Genomic DNA, 13369 nt, shown 5'->3' with positions numbered 1-13369 from the left:
CCGTTACACTAGCTGTTCCTGTAGACTTCCAATCACTGCACTAACGCTAGTTAGCATTGGCTCGCAAAACTACCTCTATCTTCCTTAATACTTAACGCAGATAGAGCGAGAGAGCGACAGAGAGATAAAAGAAGAGAGAGAAAGAGGTAGAGTACCACACAGACCCATAGGACAGTTCTGCCACAGGACAGTCAGTAAAGCAGGAAGAGGAGTAGGAGAGCATGCAGTGTGTTTACAGTTTCCTCATGTCTGTATGCACAGTACATGTCTGCCAGTGCCACTGTGCACACACTGTAGAAATGCATCAGTATATGTCCATGTGTGCCCCAGCACCCCTGATCAGAGCTTAGCATGAGAGAGAAAGAAGGGGGGTGTCTCTCTCCCTCCTGCCCCCCTCTCCATCTCTCCCCCTTCCCACCCCCTCCGACCCCCTGTAAGTGGACCCCTTACCTTGCGCTTTTTATCCCGCGATCGGTTCCTCTTCTTGGCCTTATCCTCCTCCTTCTCCTTTCGCTCCGCCTCAATCTGGGCTTCTAAATCCTTATTCTTGCGGAGATGTTTGGCGGCTTGTGCCATATTTCAGCCTGGTTGAGACGACTGTCTGGTGGAGATGAAGGTGGTAGAGGCCTGGCGAGGTCCTGGGTTGGGGCTGGGGAGCTGGGAGGCTGCAGTGCTGGAGGTCCTGGGTTTGGGCTGGGGCTTGGGGGTTGCAGTGCTGGAGGTCCTGGTTTTGGGCTGGGGCTTGGGGGTTGCAGTGCTGGAGGTCCTGGGTTTGGGCTGGGGCTTGGGGGTTGCAGTGCTGGAGGTCCTGGGTTTGGGCTGGGGCTTGGGGGTTGCAGTGCTGGAGGTCCTGGGTTTGGGCTGGGGCTTGGGGGTTGCAGTGCTGGAGGTCATGGGTTTGGGCTGGGGCTTGGGGGTTGCAGTGCTGGAGGTCCTGGGTTTGGGCTGGGGCTTGGGGGTTGCAGTGCTGGAGGTCCTGCCTGTCGTGGGCGGATGCTGATGGTGCCAGTGTGTTTTCCTACGTATGGCCCTGCAGCGTCTGATGGCGTGCTCACATTCTGCCTCCTCCTCCTCCTCCTCTTCAGCAGTGCAGTCACACACAGGGAGGCAGTCCTCAGCCGTCTGCTGTGGGATGCTACTGCAGAGCATCACAGAACCCGCTCTCTCTATCTCTTCCTCTCCCCTTCTCTCTCACTCATGTACACATTCCCTGTGTAATTATTTTTGCTCCTTCTTCCTCTGCTCCTCCGTTCCTCCTCACTCTGATCCACAACAAGGGAACAGAACAGGGGGAATGCAGTTGATGCTGCAGACTTTTCTGTCTCTTTTTCTCTCTACCTTTCCCTCTCTCTTTAGCCTCTAAAGTCCCTCTTCCTCTCGTGTTCTGCATTCCTGTGAAACTATTCCGACCACCTTCTAAGAAAATATAAAGATTAAGAAGAGGGACGGACAGAAGGAATAGAACAGCAGACAGCTTTAAGTGAAAGTCAAATTTCCCTCCTCTTGCTGCTGCATTGATTGGTTTTCTTGTTGCAATTTTTATTTCTTTATTTCTCTCCTCTCTCTAATAGTCCTGCTGCTTGTACATCTGTGGAGGAGTTGCGGACAAGGCGATGGACAGAGCTGTGGGAGGCACCTGAGCATCACAGGCATTCTAGGTAATCATCTCTCCTCAACAAGAGACCAAGGAAGAAAAAACCCATTCCAAAACATGCGTGTAAAACTGCCTCGCTCTCACTTTAAACACTATGCTACCTTCCTCTCCCGCTCTCACCGCTCCCCCACCCTCTCCCTATTCCACTCTCTCTTTGCTCCCTCTCCCCCTTCCTCCATTGGTACCCATGCCGGATGCAACAGTTGCCCAGGTGTGTGTGTATGTTTGTGCGTGCTGTGTGTGTGCAATAACATGCTATTCTATATCACACTCTGAGCTGCGGTAATAACACCAGCAAGCCTGCTACCAGCTCAAGTGTCCTCTCCCTCGCTCTCTTTCTCGCTGCTCACCCTCCCTCTCTCCCTGTTCTTCAGGCGCTGTGGCGAACAGGATTGGTACCCATGCAGGCTTGCTGGTGCAGTGTGTGTGTCTGTGTAATGTGTATGTCTTAACATGGCTGCATGTATGAGAATAAGTGTGTGGGAGCGCGCTCGTGAGTGTCAGTGGCGTAGCGCAGTTTCGCGGGCCCTCCAGCAAGGTCCGAGCAAGGCACCCCCCCACCAAAAATACAGATTTTGTTTATAATTTTATATTTTTCATGGAGCAGAGAGAAACATTTGCAGTATTATAGATAATCTTATGCTATTTTGCACATTTTGCCATTAGGCTGAGAGACAATGCTGCTATTTTCAAAGCTCAGGGATTCTTGAAAGATGGGACATTCTCAACTTTTTTCCCAGAAATATTCTAAATATATTTTTTTAAATGATAAAAAAATATTTTGATGGACCAAAGCATAACCCATCACACCATGTAAAGGACCAACCTCATTCAGACAACATGTAATGTGTTTCTTTGGATCCCTATTAGGTCTTGCAGAAGCAGCAGTTACTCTTCCTGGGGTCCACAAAAACAAAACACATGACAAGTAACAGTGATAGACACCCAAATCTAAAATACAACAATATACAAACAATACAACAAACAAACATGATGTGACTATTAGAGTGTCTGTCTGTGCATGTGTTTGTGTGTCTGTCTGTACATGTGTTTGTGTGTCTGTCTGTGCATGTGTTTGTGTGTCTGTCTGTGCATGTGTTTGTGTGTCTGTCTGTGCATGTGTTTGTGTGTCTGTCTGTGCATGTGTTTGTGTGTCTGTCCGTGCATGTGTTTGTGTGTCTGTCTGTGCATGTGTTTGTGTGTCTGTCTGTACATGTGTTTGTGTGTCTGTCTGTGCATGTGTTTGTGTGTCTGTCTGTGCATGTGTTTGTGTGTCTGTCTGTGCATGTGTTTGTGTGTCTGTCTGTACATGTGTTTGTGTGTCTGTCTGTACATGTGTTTGTGTGTCTGTCTGTACATGTGTTTGTGTGTCTGTCTGTGCATGTGTTTGTGTGTCTGTCTGTGCATGTGTTTGTGTGTCTGTCTGTACCCTCCGTTCCATGAGTTGCTTTTTATCTGTTTTTTAGTGATCATTTTGCTGTTTGCTGAGTAATTGGAGATGGAAGGGAGTTCCATGCTAACATGGCTGTGTATAAAACTGCGTTTGGACTTGGGATGAAGAAATGTGGAGTATGTATGGATGTCTGAGCTGAATCTTATTTAGTTACGCAGACAATCTGGACGTCCTGGAATATTTCTCATAAAACCTAGAAGTGAAGCAGTTCATCTCTCGTCAACCCTCAACCAGGAAAGATGGGCATGCAGAGTAGATCTGCTTTAATATGGCAGATAGAGTGTAGCTTCCATCAATGGAATTGACTGCATCACTTCAATCCACCATATCGTTTTTTGCAAATGTATATATACATTACCAGTGGTTGGACACACCTACTCATTCAATGGTTTTTCTTTTGTTTTGACTATTTCTACATTGTAGAATAATAGTGAAGACATCAAAACTATGAAATATGGAATCATGAGGTAACCAAAAAAGAGTTAAACAAATCGTAATGTATTTTAGATTCTTCATAGTAACAATCCTTTGCATTGATGACAGTTTTGCACACTTTGGCATTCTCTCAACCAGTTTATGAGGTAGTCACTTAAAAGTTAATTTATGGAATTTTTCCTTCTAAACGTGTTGAGCCAATCATGTTGTGACGAGGTATGGTGGTATACAGAAGATAACTCTATTTGATAAAAGACTAAATCCAGATTATGGCAAGAACAGCTCAAATAAGCAAAGAGAAACGACAGTCCATCATTACTTTACATGAAGGTCACTAATAACGGAAAATCTTTTAAAGTGTCTTAGCAGGGGATCACGTGACCCTTGAACGAGATGGTCACAGAACTAAGAGCCTCAAGACAAGAAGTCTCTAATCCTTAATCTTACTCTCCATTCCAAGTTCACACTCATTTAGCTTTAGTAAGAAAAAGTCATGGCGGCTATAAAGGCTTACACTACAGGTGACATTTTTACCCGGACTCGAAAAGTGATGGACGGAAAAGCCTCCAAGAAGAAGCTAGCTCAGAAAAAACTAGCGCCATTAGCCAGAGCAAGAGAACCCGCTCCCCACGAGGCACAACGAATGCCAACCTCGCACTCTGTCGAAGACATCCTCTCTGAGTTGAGATCCCAACGTACAGAACTAAACACCAAATTAGATGCCATTAACTCTCAGCTCAGTGCGATAGGGGCAAGGTGACAATCCTGAAAACGCATTGCCTGACATCAACAACAAGATAACCATAAACGCTGGGCGCCTGGACGAGGCAGAGGGGCGAATCCTATCCATGGAAAAAACTTATTGACAGATGCCATGGAAACAATAGCATATGCTAAAAAGAAAATCGAGCATCTGGAAGAGAAAAACAGAGGACCTGGAAAACAGGGGGCGAAGGAATAATTGTGTTCTATTCAATCTGGGCGAAAAGAAGAGGGAAACATGCCACTGATCCGTTACCTGCAAGACAAACTTCCCGAGTGGCTCCACCTGCCCACCATAGGCCCATAGAACTCGAGAGAGCTCACCGAGCACTGAGGCCCCCACCAGCAGCCAGACAACCACCGCGCCCAATCACCATACGTTTCTGAGATTCACCGACAAGGAACGAGTCCTACAGGCGGCGAAAACAACACCATCACAGTGGGAAACGCCAAACTCGCTTTTTTACACCAGGACCTGTCAGCTGAACACGCCAAAGCGCCGAGAATTTGACGAAGCGAAGAAATACTCCATTGACCGAGGCATCTTCAGGGATTCAAATACCCAAACGAGCTCAGGATTCTTCACCAAGGAGCCTTGCGACACTTCAAACTCCCGAAGAGGCAAAACGTTTTTTGAAAGACAATCCTGGCCAATGAGAAACAGACCAATGACTAAATGCGATTAATGCCATTACTAAAGGAGGTAAGACGACATATAGCCGATATCCAGAGACCCACCCCTAAATGTCATTACAGCCGTCCAATTTATATTTATTTTCCTTAACTGAGAGGGATGGGCTGTATAGCCTAACCTAGGCCTACTAATGTTTCAGCCTACTTTTATTTCCCCTGTTTTTTTTTTTTGTTGTTGCTATTATTACCTGGGGTTCCCTATGTCCCTTGGGGGAGGTATATGTAGGCTGGGCTATTGATTTTATTTTTCTCCCTTTTACTGAGGTCTGGACGAGGGCAACTGTGTTATTTACTCAATGCGGGGTGGAGAGGATGAGGCATTTCTTTTGGTGGGGAGGGGGAGACGTTAAAGTTGGTTAACTGTTCCTGGTTTTTGTTTTATTCGGAACACAGAATTGAGACTGAGCGGGGGGTAATAGATCCAACGGGATGTGTCGAGTTGTTTGGGAACTCGCTGGGGTGTTCAGAGATTATTATTTTATGTACACCATTTATTTTCCTTTTATGTGAACGCAGCTGTAATTACTATCCACTTTTACCCAGCGATGACTTGCACTAAAGTTCGATTACTGCTCGATGACGATGACTAGTACCTTAAATCTATTGACATGGAACTGCCATGGTCTAGGGCATGCAATAAAACGGAAAAAGATACTATGTGCTCTAAAAAAGGAAAAAGCAGACATTGCGCTATTACAAGAGACACACCTCTGTGATGTTGAACATGCCAAACTTCCGCAGAGCTTGGGTGGGACAGGTGTATTTCTCATCTTTCAAATCAAACAGTAGAGGCACAGCCATACTTATCCATAAAAATGTTCCATTCATAATAGACAAAAACATATCTGATCCGGAGGGGAGATTTATTTTGATAACTGGGTCACTATATGGCCAACCAATTACTATATTAAAACATATACGCCCCTAACACAGATACTCCTGCCTTCATGTCAAAAATTATAACCCTGTTCAATGAGCATTGTGTCTCCTTTGGTGTGGTGGCCGGAGATTTTAATTGTACCCTTAACCCAACCCTGACAAATCATCTCAAGTCCCCACTAAAATCCTAGATCTGCAAAGATGTTGAACTCTCTACTAAAGAGATGGGGCTGATAGATATCTGGAGAGAGAATAATAGCTCATCTATGGACTATACATACTACTCTAATGTCCATAACACCTACTCCCGTATAGATTACATTTTTATCCCAAAGAGTTTCATAAATTCAGCCACTTGTACAATCGGACCCATAGCACTTTCAGATCAAGCCTTTGTCCACCTTCCGCTTTGACCTCTGCAAAAACATCCCGAGGTCAAAGAGCTGAAATTCAACACCTCCATGCTATCAAATGACGAGTTCCATACATTAGTAACTACATGGATAGACAACTACACACAAGACAATAAAGATTCCCTGTTTCTCCAGCCACAATGTGGGACGCCTAAAAGCCACACTAAGAGGTCATCTAATTGCATATGCTTCCTCAAGAAAAAGCAATGGAAGCACACAGGCAGATCTTTGAGAGGAGCTGAATGCTGTGAAAAATACATAAACAATCCCTAGACAGCACTTACTGGAGTCATCTTAAAGCAGCCAAAGCCAAAACTGAATTTGGACTACACTGGAGATAAAAAAGTTTTTACTAAACAGAAATACCATGAGTATAGCAATAGGCCCAGTAGATTGCTTGCTTACAAATTAAAAAAGGAGCAGTCAGAGCGCACAATCATGGCTATCCGAACAGCAGAGGACGAGGTCACATATGACCCAAAAGATCAATTTAACTTTTCATGATTTTTACTGCAAACTATATACCTCTGAGAGAAAACACACAGAGGCAGAACCCACTCTTTCCTAGAGGGAATCTCGCTACCTGAACCATCATGAGACCGACCAGGAAGATCTCAACTCCCCTTCACTCCTGAGGAGATCCTGGAGGCAATTACCTCCATGCCACCTAATAAGTCCCCAGGCCCAGATGGATTCCCCAGAGAGTTCTATAAAGCTTTTTGGCCCCAGCTCAGCCCTATCTTCATGCCAATGCTGGAGGATTTTTGCAAAAACGGAGTTCTCCCAGACTCAATGCACGCAGCTCGCATTACAGTGTTGCTAAAAAGGACAAGGACCCCCTATCCTGCTCGCCCTTCCGGCCCATAAGCTTGTTGGATTTCGACTATAAAATAATTACCAAATTGCTCGCCATAAGACTAAACACTCTTCTTCCCAAAATAATAAAAGCGGACCAAACTGGATTTATTAGAGACAGATACTCTTCTGATAACATTCGCCGTCTTTTTGATATTATTGATCAAGTAAACGCACAAAAGACCCCTGTCCTGCTGGCTTCACTGGATGCTGAGAAGGCGTTTGACAGGATGGAGTGGAGCTTTCTGTTTTCAGGCTTAGAAAAGTTCAATATGGGCCCAAATTTTATTAAATGGATCAAATCACTATACTCTCATCCAAATGCCATGGTGACTACTAATGGACTGAACTCTGACAGATTCCCTCTGGAACGGGCACAAGACAAGGGTGCTCGCTGTCCCCGCTGCTCTACTTGTTGGGGGCGGAGCCTCTGGCAGAGCTGATAAGGAGCAATCCAAGTATTATGGGTGTTTCTGCAGGTGGCCTGCAGCACAAGATTTCGCTTACGCGGATGATGTCTTGCTCTACATATCCAACCCTGAGAAATCCCTCCCTCTCATTTTAGACACAATTGCCCAGTATGGCAAGTTCTCAGGTTATAAGATCAATTTTAACAAATCCACTGTCTGCCCTCTCAATATTACACTCACCAGCTCTATGAAGACACTTTGTCCTTTCCAATGGAAAACACAGGGGTTTCAATACCTCGGGATCTTCATAACACCAGATCTGAATAGCCTTTTTAAGGAAAATTACCTTCCACTCCTGGATCGAATCAAGAACAATCTCCAAACCTGGATCTCCCTCCCAATTAGCTTAGTAGGAAGAATTAATGTAATCCGTATGAACGTCCTCCCTAGACTGAACTACTTATTTCAGATGCTCCCATGCTATCTCCCAGTTTCCTTCTTCAAAACAACTAACCAAAGCATCACCAAATTTATATGGGGCAATAAAAACCTAGGATCAAGTTTTCCACTTTATCAAAACCTGAATCTAAAGGTGGTCTTGCCCTTCCCTCCCTTCAATTGTACTACTGGTCTGCCCAAATCCGCAACATGCTAACATGGATCACAAACAGACAAGAGTCAACGTGGATTCAGATAGAAGCCCAATCCTGTGGTTCATTGCCCTTAAGCTCAATTATATTCATTAATAACTTTAGTGAAGTGGGCAACATAGCCAAATCCTTTGTGATTTACAGCACCCTACTAGCGTGGAGGGACTGTAAGAAATACCTGGGCATTTCCTCCCAAATATGTTCTCACTCGCCTATAGTAGGCAACCCAGACTTGCCAAAAGCCCTGAGGGATGCCAACTTTAATCTTTGGCATACTCTAGGAATCAGGACCTTTTCAGACCTATTTCATCAGAAAACCACTACACTGAAATCCTTTCAAGAGCTCTGCAGTGAATTCGACGTGCCAAGATCCCATTTTTTAAAATATCTTCAAATTAGACATGTAATTTCCTCATTTACCTCCAAGAGGAGGTTTAGAACTCAGTTGAACGAAGTTGAAACCCTTCTTGTCACAGCACAATCCATTAAAGGCAAAATATCTTGCATCTATAGACTCCTTTCTGAGAAAGGAAGCTCCTCCTTTACTCCTTTGAAAATAATCTGGGAAAAGGACCTTGGTCTGACTATTAGTGATGAGTTATGGGCGGAGGTTTGCGACAAGGTATACTGCTCCTCTACCAGTGTAAAAATGAAAGAATCTAATTACAAATTTTTGTACAAATTTTATTATACTCCTTTGAGACTCCATAGAATGAAAACAGATATGTCTCCTAACTGTAAAAGATGTACCTCTGAATGTGGAACCTATATGCATGTATTTTGGAGCTGTAGGGAGATTGCCAGATTCTGGCAATCTGTACATACCGCTGCACAGAAAATACTAGAGGTACAGTTTGATATGACCCCATGTATCTATCTTCTTAATGCCCAGCAGGACTTTGTTCTTGATCCTGACAGAGAAAATTTGCTTATGACTATTACATACTTTGCTAAGAAATTTATTCTTCTATTGTGGGCCTCTAATACCCTGGATTGACCAGATTGTTGACTTCCTTCCTCTTGAAAAGCTCACTTATGACCTCCACAAGAGACAGCCCAAGTTTGATAGACTCTGGTCCCCACTATTCAACTATATTTCAAACTGGACAAAGTGAACGGGGTGACTAGGGAAATGCGCAGATACATTTTGTGTAAGGTACTGTAAAACCTAAAAAGGAATTATTGGCCCATCGTCTCAGCGAATGCTTGAAATAGCTGATAAGAACCTTGATAGTGCTGCTGCAAGTGGTATGTTTTTTTTTTTGTTGTGTGTGTGTTTTTATTTTAATTTAGTTTTTGAGTACGTGTGCATGTGTGTGTGTGTATGTATATGTGCGTATGTATGTATGTATGTATGTATGTATGTATGTATGTATGTATGTATGTATGTATGTATATACAGGTACCAAGGAAAATATATAGATTAAGAAAAATAAATGCTTTTATTTGACTTTATCATTCATTTTAATTGTATTTTAATTTTTTCAAATGTATTATTATTTTTTTACTTTTTATTTTTTTAAAGCCTGTCACATCTGTGAATGTGGAATGTGTTTTGTTGGTTGATTGAAAAACAAGAACTTAATAAAACTTTAAATTGAAAAAAAAAGTGTCTTAAAGTGCAGTCGCAAAACCGATCAAGCACTATGATAAAACTGGTTCTCATGAGGACCGCTACAAGAAAGGAAGACCCATGTTTACCTCTGCTGCAGAGGAATAATACATTAGCATTAACTACACCTCAGATTGCAGCCCAAACAAATGCTTCACAGAGTTCAAGTAACAGACACATCTCAACAAGGAGACTGCATGAATCAGGCCTTCATGGTCAAATTGCTGCAAAGAAACCACTACTAAAGGACACCAATACATTTACATTTACATTTAAGTCATTTAGCAGACGCTCTTATCCAGAGCGACTTACAAATTGGTGCGTTCACCTTAAGACATCCAGTGGAACAGCCACTTTACAATAGTGCATCTAAATCTTTTAAGGGAGGGGGGTGAGAAGGATTACTTTATCCTATCCTAGGTATTCCTGAAAGAGGTGGGGTTTCAGGTGTCTCCGGAAGGTGGTGATTGACTCCGCTGTCCTGGCGTCGTGAGGGAGTTTGTTCCACCATTGGGGGCCAGAGCAGCGAACAGTTTTGACTGGGCTGCGCGGAACTGTACTTCCTCAGTGGTAGGGAGGCGAGCAGGCCAGAGGTGGATGAACGCAGTGCCCTTGTTTGGGTGTAGGGCCTGATCAGAGCCTGGAGGTACTGAGGTGCCGTTCCCCTCACAGCTCCGTAGGCAAGCACCATGGTCAACCATGGTTTCTTACTTCCGGCGCCGACAGAGATGGCCGCCTTCGCTAGCGTTCCTAGGAAACTATGCAGTTTTTTGTTTTTTACGTGTTATTTCCTACATTAGTACCCCAGGTCATCTTAGGTTTCATTACATACAGTCGAGAAGAACTACTGAATATAAGATCAGCGTCAACTCTACCATCAGTACGACCAATAATATGTTTTCCGTGACGCTGAATCCTGTGTTCTGCCTTACAAACAGGACAACGGAATGGATCGCATGCAGCGACCCAAGAAAACGACTCGAAAAGAGGGAAACGTGAGCGGTCTTCTGGTCAGACTCCGGACAAGGGCACATCGCGCACCACTCCCCAGCATTCTTCTTGCCAATGTCAGTCTCTTGACAACAAGGTTGATGAAATCCGAGCAAGGGTAGCATTCCAGAGGGACATCAGAGACTGCAATGTTCTCTGCTTCACGGAAACATGGTTTACTGGGAAGACGCTATCCGATGCGGTGCAGCCAACGGGTTTCTCCACGCATCGCGCCTGACAGAAACAAACATCTTTCTGGTAAGAAGAGCGGCAGGGCGTATGCCTCATGACTAACGAGACATGGTGTGATGAAGGAAACATACAGGAACTCAAATCCTTCTGTTCACCTGATTTAGAATTCCTCACAATCAAATGTAGACCGCATTATCTTCCAAGAGAATTCTCTTCGATTATAATCACAGCCGTATATATCCCCCAAGCAGACACATCGATGGCTCTGAACGAACTTTATTTAACTCTTTGCAAACTGGAAACCATTTATCCGGAGGCTGCATTCATTGTAGCTGGGGATTTTAACAAAGCTAATCTGAAAACAAGACTCCCTAAATTTTATCAGCATATCGATTGCGCAACCAGGGGTGGTAAAACCTTGGATCATTGTTACTCTAACTTCCATGACGCATATAAGGCCCTGCCCGCCCCCTTTCGGAAAAGCTGACCACGACTCCATTTTGTTGATCCCTGCCTACAGGCAGAAACTTAAACAAGAGGCTCCCACGCTGAGGTCTGTCCAACGCTGGTCAGACCAAGCTGACTCCACACTCCAAGACTGCTTCCATCACGTGGACTGGGACATGTTTCGTATTGCGTCAGATGAAAATATTGACGAATACGCTGATTCGGTGTGCGAGTTCATTAGAACGTGCGTCGAAGATGTCGTTCCCATAGCAACGATAAAAACATTCCCAAACCAGAAACCGTGGATTGATGGCAGCATTCGCGTGAAACTGAAAGCGCGAACCACTGCTTTTAATCAGGGCAAGGTGTCTGGTAACATGTCCGAATATAAACAATGCAGCTATTCCCTCCGCAAGGCTATTAAACAAGCTAAGCGTCAGTACAGAACAAAGTGGAATCTCAATTCAATGGCTCAGACACAAGAGGCATGTGGCAGGGTCTACAGTCAATGCGGACTACAGAAGAAACCCAGCCCAGTCACCGGACCAGGATGTCTTATCACAGGCAGACTAAATAACTTTTTGCCGCTTTGAGGACAATACAGTGCCACTGACACGACCTGCGAAAACATGCGGTCTCTCCTTCACTGCAGCCGAGTGAGTAAGACATTTAAACGTGGCCCAACCCTGCATGAGCTGCAGGCAAACCAGCATCCCAGCCGCGCCCTCAAGGCATGCGCAGACCCGCTGGCGGTGTGTTTGCGGACATATTCAATCAATCCCTATACAGTCTGCTGTTCCCATGCTTCAAGAGGGCCACCATTGTTTCCTGTTCCCAAGAAAGCTAAGGTAACTGAGCTAAACGACTACCGCCCGTAGCACTCACTTCCGTCATCATGAAGTGCTTTGAGAGACTAGTCAAGGACCATATCACCTCCACCCTACCTGACACCCTAGACCCACTCCAATTTGCTTACCGCCCAAATAGGTCCACAGACGATGCAATCTCAACCACACTGCACACTGCCCTAACCCACCTGGACAAGAGGAATACCTATGTGAGAATGCTGTTCATCGACTACAGCTCGGCATTCAACACCATAGTACCCTCCAAGCTCGTCATCAAGCTCGAGACCCTGGGTCTCGGCCCGCCCTGTGCAACTGGGTACTGGACTTCCTGACGGGCCGCCCCCAGGTGGTGAGGGTAGGCAACAACATCTCCTCCCCGCTGATCCTCAACACGGGGCCCCACAAGGGTGCGTTCTGAGCCCTCTCCTGTACTCCCTGTTCACCCACGACTGCGTGGCCACGCACGCCTCCAACTCAATCATCAAGTTTGCGGACGACACAACAGTGGTAGGCTTGATTACCAACAACGACGAGACGGCCTACAGGGAGGAGGTGAGGGCCCTCGGAGTGTGGTGTCAGGAAAATAACCTCACACTCAACGTCAACAAAACTAAGGAGATGATTGTGGACTTCAGGAAACAGCAGAGGGAACACCCCCTATCCACATCGATGGAACAGTAGTGGAGAGGGTAGCAAGTTTTAAGTTCCTCGGCATACACATCACAGACAAACTGAATTGGTCCACTCACACTGACAGCGTCGTGAAGAAGGCGCAGCAGCGCCTCTTCAACCTCAGGAGGCTGAAGAAATTCGGCTTGTCACCAAAAGCACTCACAAACTTCTACAGATGCACAATCGAGAGCATCCTGGCGGGCTGTATCACCGCCTGGTACGGCAACTGCTCCGCCCTCAACCGTAAGGCTCTCCAGAGGGTAGTGAGGTCTGCACAACGCATCACCGGGGGCAAACTACCTGCCCTCCAGGACACCTACACCACCCGATGTTACAGGAAGGCCATAAAGATCATCAAGGACATCAACCACCCGAACCACTGCCTGTTCACCCGCTATCATCCA

The sequence above is a fragment of the Oncorhynchus nerka genome, linkage group LG13 (assembly GCF_034236695.1).
Source record: "Oncorhynchus nerka isolate Pitt River linkage group LG13, Oner_Uvic_2.0, whole genome shotgun sequence".
Lineage (NCBI taxonomy): Eukaryota > Metazoa > Chordata > Actinopteri > Salmoniformes > Salmonidae > Oncorhynchus > Oncorhynchus nerka.
The sequence above is the reverse complement of the archived record's forward strand: the minus strand, read 5'-3'. Positions refer to the sequence as shown.